Raw genomic sequence first — 12770 nt, 5'->3', positions numbered from 1 at the left:
TGAGATGGGGCAGGAGTGGTAACTGGTGGTTAAGAGCTCCCCTGAGGGCCATGGGGTGCCCCGAAAGAGAGTGCTGTGAACTCATCTGTGCTTTCGAAGGTCACCCCAATGCCTGATGGGAGCAGGCAGGGCCAGAGCAGACAGACTATGACATTTTGTGATCATTCAGGTGTGAGGCCGGGGCGGCCTCAACTAGGGTGGAGGAAATGGCGTCACAGGGACAGGAGCTGGTACTTGTTCTCAGGGATCTTACATTAGATGCATGAAAGATACTTGTAGACCCAGCAAGACGGGCAACAATGGAGCAAGGGGTGTTGGAGGGGTACAGAGGAGGAGGTTCAGCAAAGGCTGGGGTGGGGGTGGGGCCAGGCCACAGGTTGCGGCTGCTGCCGGGGGTACTAGTGGAGCTCTGGGGGCCACGGGGCAGGGCAGGGACTTGTTGCAGGAAAGGGAAGCCCCTGCCAGGGCCCGAAAGGGGGCTCTTGTCTAACACTCGGAAATGAAGTGTCCAAGGAGACACACTGACAAAGCAAGAGATTTTACTGGGAAGGAGGAGGGTAAGGGAACCCAGGAGAACTACTCTGCAATGTGGCTCGCAGTCTCGGGTTTTATGGTGATAGGATCAGTTTCTGGGTTTTCTTTGGCCAATCATTTTGAGTCAGGGTCCTTCCTGGTGGTGCACGCATTGCTCAACTAAGATGAATGCCAGCTAGAAAGATTCTGGGAGGTGGCAGGACCCATGGCATTTCCTTTTGACCTTTCCTAAACTGTTCCATATTCCTCACCGGGATTTCCTGTTGTAAAATAACTTACAGGTATGCTTACTATGGTACCTGGCCAGGGTGGGCGGTTTCAGTCAGTGTGTTTCCCTCAGCAGACTGACTCTGTCCTCAGGATCCCAGCAGGGTCCCATTTGATGACACAGGTTGCAGAGATCTTCATGGGTCCCTGAGAGGAAAGGAAGCAGTGGAAGTGATGTGGAGGAGGAAGCAGTCCTGCGGAGGTGATTGCAGTGGGAAGAAGCTGGAGCCCAGAAGGGCAGATGTGCTGGTCTGGGCCCAGGGGAGGAAGGGGAGGAGGAATGGGCTGGAGAAACTTTGCAGGAAGTGACTTGGACGATGAAGGGAAGCAATCCTTCGCAGCTCAGGGGACCAGGCTGCAGCAGTGGCCCTATCAAAACAGGGTGGCTGGAACCAGAGCAGTTTGGCACCCTGTGCAATGACGTCATTTTGACGGCCAACCTTTCCTGAGTGGCTGCTGCAGCCAGACCCAAAGCCAGGCAACAGGCAGACGTCACGATGCCACTTCATCCCCACTGTCACCACCATTCATGTTGTACATCCCCATTTTACAGAGGAGGCAAAGAAATTCACTCAGGCACACAAGTGATAAGAAGCTTTGTCAATACCTCGAAAGCTGACAGTGTGAGTTAGAGGAAACTATGAACCAGGAATGACAGAAAGTCAAGAGGAACTAAAGAGCCTCTTGATGAAAGTGAAAGAGGAGAGTGAAAAAGCTGTCTTAAAACTCAACATTCCAAAAACTAAGATCATGGCATTTGGTCCCATTACTTCACGGGAAATAGATGGGGAAACAATGAAAACAGTGACATTTTATTTTCTTGGGCTCCAAAATCACTGCAGACAGTGACAGCAGCCATGAAATTAAAAGACACTTGCTCCTTGGAAGAAAAGCTATGACAAACCCAGACAGTGTATTAAAAAGCACAGACCTCACTTTGCCGACAAAGGTCCATCTAGTCAAAACTATGGTTTTCCCAGTAGTTACGTATGGATGTGAGAGTTGGACCATAAAGAAGGCTGAGCGCTGAAGAATTGATGCTTTTGAACTGTGATGTTGGAGAAGACTCTTGAGAGTCCCTTGGACTACAAGGAGATCCAACCCATCCATCCTAAAGGAAATCAGTCCTGATTATTTATTGGAAGGACTGATGTTGAAGCTGAAACTCCAATACTGTGGCCACCTGATACGAAGAACTGACTCATTGGAAAAGACCCTGATGCTGGGAAAGATTGAGGGCAGGAGGAGAAGGGGGCAACAGAGGATGAGATGATTGGATGGCATCACTGACTCAATGGAGATGAGTTTGATCAAACTCTGGGAGATAGTGAAGGACACGGAAGCCTGGCATGCTGCAGTCCATGGGGTTGCAAAGAGACACAACTGAACAACAGCAACGACAACCAATGAGCCAGGAAGTGCCTTCCCAGGTGGCACTAGTGGTAAAGAATGCACATGCCAATGCAGGAGACATAAGAGACCAAGGTCCGATTCCTGGGTCAGGAAGGTCCTCTGGAGGAGGGCATGGCAACCCTCTATAGTACTCTTGCCTGGAGAATCCGCATGGACAGAGGAGCCTGGCGGGCTGCAGTCCATGGGGTCGCACAGAGTCAGACAGGACTGAAGTGACTTAGCTCACCTGCATGCGTGAACCAGGAATGTGTGCAGACAACATTGGACGGAGCCTGAGAGTGAGCATTTTCCAAGTGTTTCCTGGGACTGTCACATGCCAGACACAGTGTCAGGCCCTGGAGATCCTGTGGTTAACACAACGTGAGGTTCCTGCCCCATGGACCTTAGCATCCTGTGAGGGAGAACAAAAAACAAAGAAGATGCGAGTGAACCTAGAACGCAGATCGCAGGAAGCAGGGCTAGGAAGGGAAACGGACTCCAAACTGCAAAGCGGCCAGTCTGACCCTCGGCCCTGAACCCTGGACCACAGAGAATCAAGGCATCAGTGGTTGGGGGCTGGGTTCTCTGGCTGGCTCAGAGGCAGTACTAGCCATGGGCAACCCAGGCCATGGTTTCCTCACCAGAAGAAGCAGTCAGGTTACAGTGAAAGTGAAAGTGAAGTCGCTTAGTCATGTCCAACTCTTTGCGACCCCATGGACTGTAGCCTACCAGACTCCTCAGTCCATGGGATTTTCCAGGCAAGAATACTGGAGTGGGTTGCCTTTTCCTTCTCCAGGGGATCTTTTCAACCCAGGGATTGAACCCGGGTCTCCCGCATTGTAGGCAGACGCTTTACCTTCTGAGCTACCGGGAAAGCCCCCAGGTTACAGTAGCAGCTCTCAAATTGTGCCTTAGCTGAGGAACCTCTTATTCAAACACGATCTTAACCAGAAGCCAAGTCCAATGGACAAACAAATGTAAGTTCAGCTTAAGAGAAGAACTGCCCCCTCTTTCCCTCCAGATCCTCAGCAGCCCCAAAGGAATCTCACAGATTTCCCAAGGCTCCAGGAGCCCACTCGCGAAACCGTGGGATTGTAACACATTTACCATTAAACGGGCACTTACTAAATAAGAGCTACAAGTACACAGCCTCATTCATTTCTCTCAACAAACCTACGAAGTCATCATTTTACCAGTGAGGAATCTGAGGCTTAGAGGGGTTAATAACATTAGCCAAAGAGCAGCTGCTTGTTGATCATGGTCTGGACCCTGCCAAGCTGTCCAGCTTCCTGGCTCCCACCCCTGACCACCGCCCCCCCATTCAACCCACACATACAGACCTTCTTTCTTTAGATCACAGGAATCCATTTCTCATTCCCAGCCTTGGCACACACTTTTCTATTCTTCTCCTATGGTGCTAGTTCCCTATTGCTGCTATAACAGACTTTCACACACTAGTGGCTTAAAGTAACACAGATTTATCAGCTTACAGTTCTGGGATCAGAAGTCCAAGATGGGTAGGCACAGCTTCCTTCCTCCTAGAGGCTCTAGGGTAGAATTCGTTTCCTTTCCTTTTCCAGTTTCCAGAGGTTTTCATGGCTCATGGCCCCCTTCCATCAACGCCATTACTCTGACCTCTGCTTTTATTGTCGTATTTTCTCTGACCCTCTGCCTCCTCCTTATAAGGACACTTGTGATTACATTGGGCCCACACTGATAATCCAGGGGACTCTCCCATCTTAAGATCCTTAACTGGAGGGAATTCCCTGGTGGTCCAGTGGTTAGGACTTGGGGCTTTCCCTGCCATGGCCCAGGTTCAATCCCTAGTCAGGGAACTAAGATCTTGGAAGCTGTCCAGTGTGGCCAAAAAAGAAAAAAAAAAAAAAAAGCCTTTAAATGAATCACATCTCTCTTACCATGTAAAGGAACATATTCACAGATTCTAGGGATTAGAACGTGAACATCTTTGGGGGCCATTATTCAGCCAGCCACATCTTATAACTCTACTCATCCCTCAGATCGGAGCTTTACAGTCGTGTCCTCAAGGAAGCCGCCCCTGACCCTTCTGATAAGACCATCCTCAGTTGGGTTCTCAGAGGAGGCTGATCTCTCCCTCACTTTGCTTGTCGAGGTCATAATTTAGCACTTGTTTGGATAGTATTTGAGTAACTAAACATTAAGAGCGCTGTATTGTGCTTAGCCACTGAGTCATGTCCGACTCTTTGTGACCCCATGGGCTGCAGCCCTCCAGGCTCCTCTGTCCATGGGGATTCTCCAGGCAAGAATACTGGAGGGGGTTACCATGCCCTCCTCCAGGGGATCTTCCCAACCCAGAGACAGAACCCAGGTCTTCCCGCATAGCAGGCGGATTCTTTACCATCTGAGCCACCAGGGAAGCCCAAGAGTACTGGAGAGGGTAGCCTGTCCCTTCTCCCAGGGGCTCTTCCCGACCCTGGAATTGACCTGGGGTCTCCTGCATTGCAGATGGATTCTTTACCAGCTGAGCTACCAGGGAAGCCCAAACATCAAGAGTGTGGGGAGTCCTTTTGTGTTTCTGTTTGTATTTTCAGCAGAATTTGGCACACAGCAGGGGCTCAATTAACATTTGTTAAATAAATTAATGAACAAATAGATGAACTTGCCTGAGGTCACAGCAGCAAATAGCAGAGGCAGGATCTGAACTTGGGCAGTGGGTTCCCAGAGTTCTATATCCTTAGCCTTGCACAAGCTTGCCTCACACAGACCTACAGTAGCCCAGGCTCAGGGGGTGTGGTTAAGTCTTCTCAGCAACATCCCCCAGGTACTAGTTGCTTGGCCAACCCAAACTCGAACCCTTCCGCCCTCCCGCGGCCCCCACGCCCCTCCAGTCTGACCTTCTGTGATTTAGGACTTGATTCATAGGAGGTAGGACAAGAAGTTCTGTGAATGCTGGCCGTGTGGGATTGGGGACCGTGGGTAGCCAAGGCCCCAGGGGCCACAGTGGTGGGAGGTGGCACCAGGCCACCGGGAGGAGAGCCCTCTAGAGGGGGCGGTGGGCACCGGGTTGGGTAAGAGCCGAGGGCAGCGCCCTGGACACGCCCACAACAAGAAGCCGGGAGGAGGAGATCACGCCAGCCAGCAAGGAAACGAGCTGTCAGAAATCTGGAGGAGATGTGGGAAAGTGCAGTGTCATGGAAACCACGGAGCGAGCGTGTCCACTGGTTCTGGAAGAGGTGGCTGTCGAAGCATCAGGCGGCTCCACGGGGCGGGAGTGGGAGGCCCACGGCCACCTGTCCTCCAGCTCTGACGCCCTTCAGCAGGGTGACTTCAGCAAACTGCATGGGAGCCGAAGCATCAGGCAGAGGCTGAGTGGGCGCTTCAAGGATCCAGGAGGAAACCAGCCGAGACCACACATTTCCGGATCTGGCAAGGAGAGAGGGGGGCGGTTGCTAGGAGCAGCGCTGTGGACCAGGGGAGCCCGCACGTGGGTTTGCAGGCACCTGGGCAGAGCCTGGGAGGAAGCATGGGGAAGCCGGGGGAAGGGCACGCCGTTGGGGGGCACCGCTGGGCTGGGACCGTCTGGGGGATGAGTCAGCGCCCACGTGGCTTGTAGCTCCCGGCTGGCCTCGCCCTGGCATCTATGGTAGGGCCTGGGAGCTAAGCTTTCTCCCATAAAGTTCACCCCGGGATTGCTTTGGAGGGGACCCTGGAGACCTGGGGCTGGGGCCACTGAGTGCAGGACCTCTGCACAGTCTCCTACTCGAAGGCCAAGGGCTTCCTGGGCTCTGGGAGGACCTCAGAGGGCCTCCTGCCCTGGGTGGGGAGTGCAGTGTGAAACCACCCGAGAGGGACTGAATGGAGGAGCTTAGTCCCCCTTCTACCCCACTTCTCCAAAAGGTTCTAGAAAACTGCCTTCCCAACCCCAAGGGACCTGACAACCATCTTTTGAAGCTGTGAGTCCAAGTTTGTGCTTTGGACCCCTTGGGCAAGCTGATGAAGCCTGTGGATCTTTTCTCAGAGTAAGTGTGTAAAATACTAATGAAACCAATTATATTGAAAATTATATATATATTTAAAACCGAACCTTTAATATCATGCCATACATGCTTCTTTATTAAATGCACTAAAGAACAACATCTGGCAGTCGGTCACAATTTTAGAGCTATTGTTCACTTGTTAAGTCGTGTCTGACCCTTTGTGACCCCGTGGACTGCAGCATGCCAGGCATCCCTGCGCTTCTCTGTCTCCTGGAGTTTGCTCAGACTCATGTCCACTGAGTTGGTGATGCTATCTAACCACCTCAATCTCTGTCACCCTCTGATTTTAGAGTAGTGCTGAGCATAAATGACATTTGGAGCTGTCTATGAAAGTCTAATGTGATATGAAATTGTCTGTGATTTCTTCTAGTGACAAAGTCACAGATCCCATTGCTACCGTGGTCTCTGCCTATGGTCCTAATGGAAGGAAATGCTCAGCATTTGGTAGGGGTTAGTGAAAATCAGGGTGTCATTTTTACCCATCCAAGTCCTTGGATCCCCTGAATTATATCCATGACCTTCAAGAAGTTAAGCGCTTCAGTTCTGTGGCAAGAGTCAGAATCCCCAGTGCCTACAGGGTGCAGACAGGCGGCTGCTGTGCATGGCTGTAGAGCTGGTGCCCTGGAGACCACACACTTCTTGAGGGGCAGCAGCCCTGCTGGGATCCTGGAACAGTAAGGTTAATATCACCTAATCTTCACCTTTTAAAGAGATGCCAGAAACACTAATTATTTTGTGAACCCTTCTTCTTTTAAATGTTCGCCCCAAACTGACATTTTAAAGGATAGTCTGGGGCCAAACTGATGCAGCCTGGAAACCCTGGATTTGGGCTCCCTGCTGGATGGGGTTCTTGGCGGAATGTGGACATCACCCTCTAGGTCTCCAGTCTTCCCATGAGAGGCCTGTTGGAGCACAGGTAACTCACAGCTCCAGGCTAAAAATGTACTAGGCAATAACCCCAATCCACAGTAAATTACCACATCAAACCTACTAATTGTCAACTATGCCACCTCACAGGCTCTGCTTCCCTCCTTTGGGCCTGCCCTGGGGGCTGATGGGATCAGGGCGCTCTCTCTCCCTGCCTACCCCCCACCCCCCATCCCCACCCCCCACACCCCTGCCATGCCTTATTCCATGAAGGGAGCTGGATCTAGAGCCAGACTCCCTAAGTTTCAGCCTTAGCTCCGCCACTTATCAGCCCGGTGACCTTGAGAAGTCTTTCTCACCCTCTACAGGGCCGTGTCTACACAAATGGTTTGGTGGGACAATGGTACTTGTAAGTTGCAGGATGTATCTACATGCAAGGGAGTTCTGATTCTCCCCACCTGGTTTCTTATTGTCTTCTACCCTGATCAGCTGAGTCCCTGTGGGGTGAGGGTCTAAGACACAAAGGAAACCATGTGTGTCCCCAAATGCTACCCTCTGGACAGTACCTGTGAAATACAGGAGTGTGTGCAAGGCGACTCTGACTAACTCGAAGGATGATCCATTTGGAAGGCCCCAGGGCCTGCGACGCTGACCCTGGTATTTTTCTCTGGCAGCAGTGAAATCCGGTGCTTTGCAGATTGAAGAGGAGAAGGAAGAAACTCTGCAGGCCTTGGGGAGGGCTTCTTTCATTTTGCACATATTTAAGCTGGCCGCCCCCAGGGGTTTCACTCTCATTTTCACATGGTGCAAACCATGCTCTCAGCTGCCGGGCAGCAGGTTCTCAGGGGTGGGTTGTGATAGGAGTTGGAAGATGAGACTGGATAAGATTCTTGCCACCACACTGTCACATCAGAGCTTTCTCTTTAAAAAAAAAAAAAAAAAAAACTTCCCTGTGGCTCCGTGGGAGTTTTGCCTGCGGTTTTCCGAGTAATTGCCTCGCCCCCGCCCTCTGCGAGCGGGCTGTGGCAGGCGCTGTGCTGTGACTGGGGGCGGTGACCAACGTCTGCCAGCAGCCAGGAGTGGGGGCTGCTGCGGACGCGGGTGGGGGAGCCCCAACCTCCCTCCTCAGGCGGGATGAGAATGAATTAGGGCCCTGGGGAAGTGGGAGCCCCCGGGGAACAGGTCATGCTGGGTGCCCAGAGGAAAACTGGGGTCCGTGTGGGCAAACGAAACTTCCAAGAGCCACATACACAGGCAGATCCAGGGCTGGGGGCTGTATTTGGAAGGGGAGCTGGAGTCTCAGCCGTGCACTTAAAGCTGTGACAACCTGAGCCGATACTCCGATCTCTCCGTACCTCTGAGGATCTGCCACGTGTTTTATGGTGAAGATTAATAAATTAATACAGGGAAAGCCTTTGGAACATCTTAAAGGGAAAAACATTTCTTCTGCACAGAATATTTTTCTTCTGTCACAGAAATACTTCTGACACCAAACATGCGGGCATTTTCCAACTGTCTGGCAGTTCTCTAACATCCGGACACGACCGGGTGTCCTACAGTTCTGACACTAACTGCCTGGCGTTGGTACAGACCCCACAGGTTGTGGCTTCAGTCCCGCAAGACTGCCCCCTACTTGAGATGCCAGTCCCAGGTCCCAGGCTATCGCCTGTACCTCTGACCAGCTGCCTATAAAGTGGGGGCTTCTCCAACCCCTCCTTGGGTTCGATAATTTGCTATCCTGGCTCATAGAACTCAGGGAAACTCTTATTGACATTTCCTGGTTTTTTTTTTAATGTGACAAAGGATACAGATGAACAGTCAGATGAAGAGGTTCGAGGGTAGCACGGGGCAAGGGAAGGGGGAAAGGGTGTGTTCACCAACCCGGAAGCTCTCCGCTGTCAGGGAGTTTCATGGAGCCTTCGTCACGTGCTGTGTGCTGTGCTAAGTCACCAGTCGTGTCCGACTCTTTCAACCCCATGCACTGCAGCCCGCCAGGCTCCTCTGTCCGCAGGATTCTCCAGGCAAGAACACTGGCGTGGGCTACCAGGCCCTCCTCGAGAGGATCTTCCCCACCCAGGGATTGGATGAGAATCTTTTATGTCTCCGGCATTGGCAGGCAGGTTCTTTTACCTCTAGCACCACCTGGGAAGCTAGACGGATCAATTACTCTCCAGCTCCTTCATTACATAGACAGGATCAATTAATCTCTAGCCTCTGCCCTATACCCAGGGGATGGGCAGTGGACTGAAAGTGCCAAGCTTTTATTCATGGTTGATCTCTCTGGTAACCAGCCCCCATCCAGGAGCCCACATGGATGACTGAAGCAGTGCTCTCAGCAGTGAAAGTGTGGTGTCCTAACCACTGGACCTCCAGGGGATTCCCCAAAAGACTCTCATCACCCTGGCAACTCCAGGGGATTTAGGAGCTCTGTGTGAGAGACTCCTATCACCCCTCTCACTCAGGAAACCACGAGGGTTTTAGGAATTCTGTGCCGGGAACCAGGGATGAAGACCAAATAGATCTGTTATACCACAGCAGGATATCAAGGGTGCATGCAAAATGGCTGCTCTTATTATTCCATCAGGAGCACTCCCTGAAGTCTCTAATGAGGCCCTTGGAGACAGACCTGCAAAATCTTAGGGATGCTTATGTTCTTAGTATCCTGTTTGGAACCTAGTAAACCTCTACCTCTCCATAAAGACCCAGCTCCAATGATGCCTCCCCCGTGAGGCTCTTTTTTCATGTTGCTCATTATTAACTGATGGCTTTATGCCAGAATCTTTGTGGAGCAGTCCACATTTTATCTCATGCAAGGGCAGATTCAGCTTTTGTGGGGTCTCACACTTATACAATTTAGAAGGTCCTCATATATATATGACTATTTGATTTTGTAATATTTATAAAACAAAAATGGCCTTGTGATTTTGAAGACAAAGACGATGAGGAGGAGGATGTAAGGGAAAGACTAGAGTAGAAATGACTCCAAGCTCTCTGGTCTAGCTACCTAGCAAGATGGGAACGCCAAGAGGAGGAGAAACTTTGGGGAGGATTGGAGGGTTGGGCATGTTAAGCTTGAGATGTCTCTTGAAGTCGAGTAGGCAGTTAGATACAGGAGACTGGAGTCAGGGGAGAGGTCTAGGCTGAAGATGAAAAATAGAGAGTCGTTCACAGTGGTTGGGTGTCAAGGTTGTAAGACTAAATGGGCCCACTAAGGGACTGCAGACAGAGAGGATGGACAAGATCTGACCTCAGGGGGCTTGCCTGTGTTTGGGAGGTGGGGGGTGGAGCTGAGTAGGAACAACTAGGGAGGCTAAGAGGACCCAGGAGAATGTGGTGTCTCCAGGTGGAGGGAGTGATCCTTGGGTCTGAAGCTGCCGGTGGGTTAGGTAAATGAAAGCAGTGATGATTGGGTTACTGACATGAAGACCTTTGCCAATAGACGCTTCCATGGAGTGAGGAGGTTGGGAAACTGCTGGGCTGATCTAAGAGGGCAGCAGAAGAGGGAGAGGAACTATGGACAGCAAACACGGACCACAGGAGTTTGGGGGAGAGGGGGCTGGGGACAAGAGAGAGACAAAGGCTGGTGAGGGAATTGGGGTCAAGACAAGGGTTCTGATGATGGGAAAGTGTTTCCTTGTTGGTGGGGATGATTCAGTAGAGGTGGGGGAATCAATGGTACAGGAGAGAAACAATAGAATCGGGGGAGGGGTGGGCTTGAGTCCATGAGAGGGGTTGGGATCTGGGACATACGGGAGTGTTAGCCTCAGATAGGAGCGCCCATAATGTTGGGAAAGAAGGATGAGGTCCTAGACCCTTATGCAAAATGAGAGAAGATAGGGGTGTCGAGGATGCAGGAAGAAGCAGATGAGGGCTGGTAAGAGGTGGCCCTGTGAAGCAAGATGGACAGTGGAAAGGTTCTGGGTTCTTCTGGGAGGGAAGAAGAGTTGTTGGAGATGGTGATGGATCGCCATTTGGCCCACCACATTGATCCTTTCCTTGCATGACTGTAGAGTCTGGCTGGGCCTGTCCTTGCCTGGGGAACACCCTGTGTCTCAGCCGCCCTGGCAGCCAGGGGCAGCTACGTGACTGAGTTCTGCCAGCGGCAGGCGACAGAAGTGAAGTGTGCAAGTTCCACACCACTGACCCGGAAGGAATTTGTTTGCCTGCACCTGTACCCTTTCCTCCTGCCAGAATGCCGATTCAGCTTCAACCAGCACAGGGAGCAACACGTGAGCCACGGCTGCTTGGCTCTGCCTGTCTTGGGCCCCCTCTGGCTGTCTAGTGAAGCCTGTGGACCCTTCGCTGAATAGTGTTCTTCAATTCATGCAATAAAATCAGAAGATTGCCAAGAAAAACAACTGCAGTGAAATATCACAAAAATAGTAAAAAGTTACACTCTAAGAGTAGGTACATACTTCTTATTAACACATTAAAGAACAATCTAACAATGGATCTCATAGCTACTGAGTTTTCAAAGTAATAATCATGAGCATAAACACTGATTCACAACAGAAATCACAGATATTTTCCTGTCACATTTAGTTGTTGCAGATACTATACCTGCCAATACTCCTGTTAGGCTTCCTGTCAGAATGGGAAGAAGTGCTACCTTTCAAGTATTCAATGGATCTTAGTATAAATCAGGATGTAATTTTTGCCCAGGCAAGCTCAGAGGGGCCCTGAGTTCTGACCAGCCATTTGCAGATCCCAGGTTTAGAACATCTGTCTTTGGAGATGGTGGAACCACAAGATGGAAGAAAACTGCATTCCCAAATAAACCACATGCGGCAAAGCCAGCCTGTTGGCAGGGAGCCCCCAGACTGTCCCGGGAGGGAGTATTACAATCCTGCCTCCTGTATCCTGTTGTCTTTGGGCTGGGGGGGTGGGGAGGGGGTGTCTTTTTGTTACAGCAACTTATCCTGTACCCTAACAGAGAGGCAGACAGTGACTAAACAGTTTTTAATACGCACTTACATGAGTCAGCTCATTGCCTTGCCCCACAGCAACCTGAAACCCGACTGAGGGCCTGAGACGCCACAGCCTGGGAACTCAGAAGGGAGCCCTTTTCATTTCGCCGTGCACCTCCCCGTGGCCCAGACGTGGGCCTTCTCACGTCCCACTGCCCCGTCTGGGCCTCCGCAGAGTCCACCTGTTTCCTGCTCTTGGCCTGGACAGGCTGTGCCCTGGCTCACCCGCCCGGTGGCTGGCGAACAAAGGAGCAGCTGCTGTTCCCCTCCCCCTCCTCCCTCCTGGTGCGGACACACCCCGACGGACCTTGGGGCAGATCCTGACTAGGTTCACAGGAATGTCAGCAGAGAAGCCAGGTTGGTTGGGGCCATGATTGCTGGCAGAACCTCAGGACTCCGAAAGGGTCTGAGCTGAGCGGGAGCTGTAGCCGGCTGCCGCACGAATGCCCTTAAAAAGAGAAAGGAGAGGCAAGCCAAGAAGAGAAAGTAGTGCCTGTGCCAGGAGCATGCAACTCTCAAGAGGTAGGCAGAGGCACGGTGGCCAACAGTCAGAACTGTGAGGGCCACGGATGAACCACCTACTGACCACCAGGGCTGTTCGGGGCTTTCCATGCACAGCTGCTTTTAACCCTCATAACAGGCCCCTTGAGCTGTATGTTACCATTTTTAAAAACTCTGCAAACAGGATCAGAGAGGTCGAGTCACCTGCCTGGGGTCGCACAGCCCT

The 12770-nt window shown here is 51.6% G+C and overlaps 1 long non-coding RNA gene across 1 annotated transcript; it reads right to left on the bottom strand.

Moving 5' to 3' along the window:
• Positions 1-6404: 6404 nt before the first annotated feature.
• On the bottom strand, positions 6405-12547 carry LOC120878973. The gene is made up of 3 exons (XR_005724678.1): positions 12351-12547; positions 7643-7997; positions 6405-6875 (listed from the first exon to the last, which is right to left on the bottom strand). It is a non-coding gene; the product is annotated as an uncharacterized LOC120878973 (long non-coding RNA).
• Between the last annotated feature and the right edge of the window lie 223 nt (positions 12548-12770).

Source organism: Oryx dammah, unplaced genomic scaffold (assembly GCF_014754425.2).
Source record: "Oryx dammah isolate SB20612 unplaced genomic scaffold, SCBI_Odam_1.1 HiC_scaffold_19, whole genome shotgun sequence".
Lineage (NCBI taxonomy): Eukaryota > Metazoa > Chordata > Mammalia > Artiodactyla > Bovidae > Oryx > Oryx dammah.
Note: the sequence above shows the minus strand (reverse complement) of the source record. Positions and strands in the feature narration are given on the sequence as shown.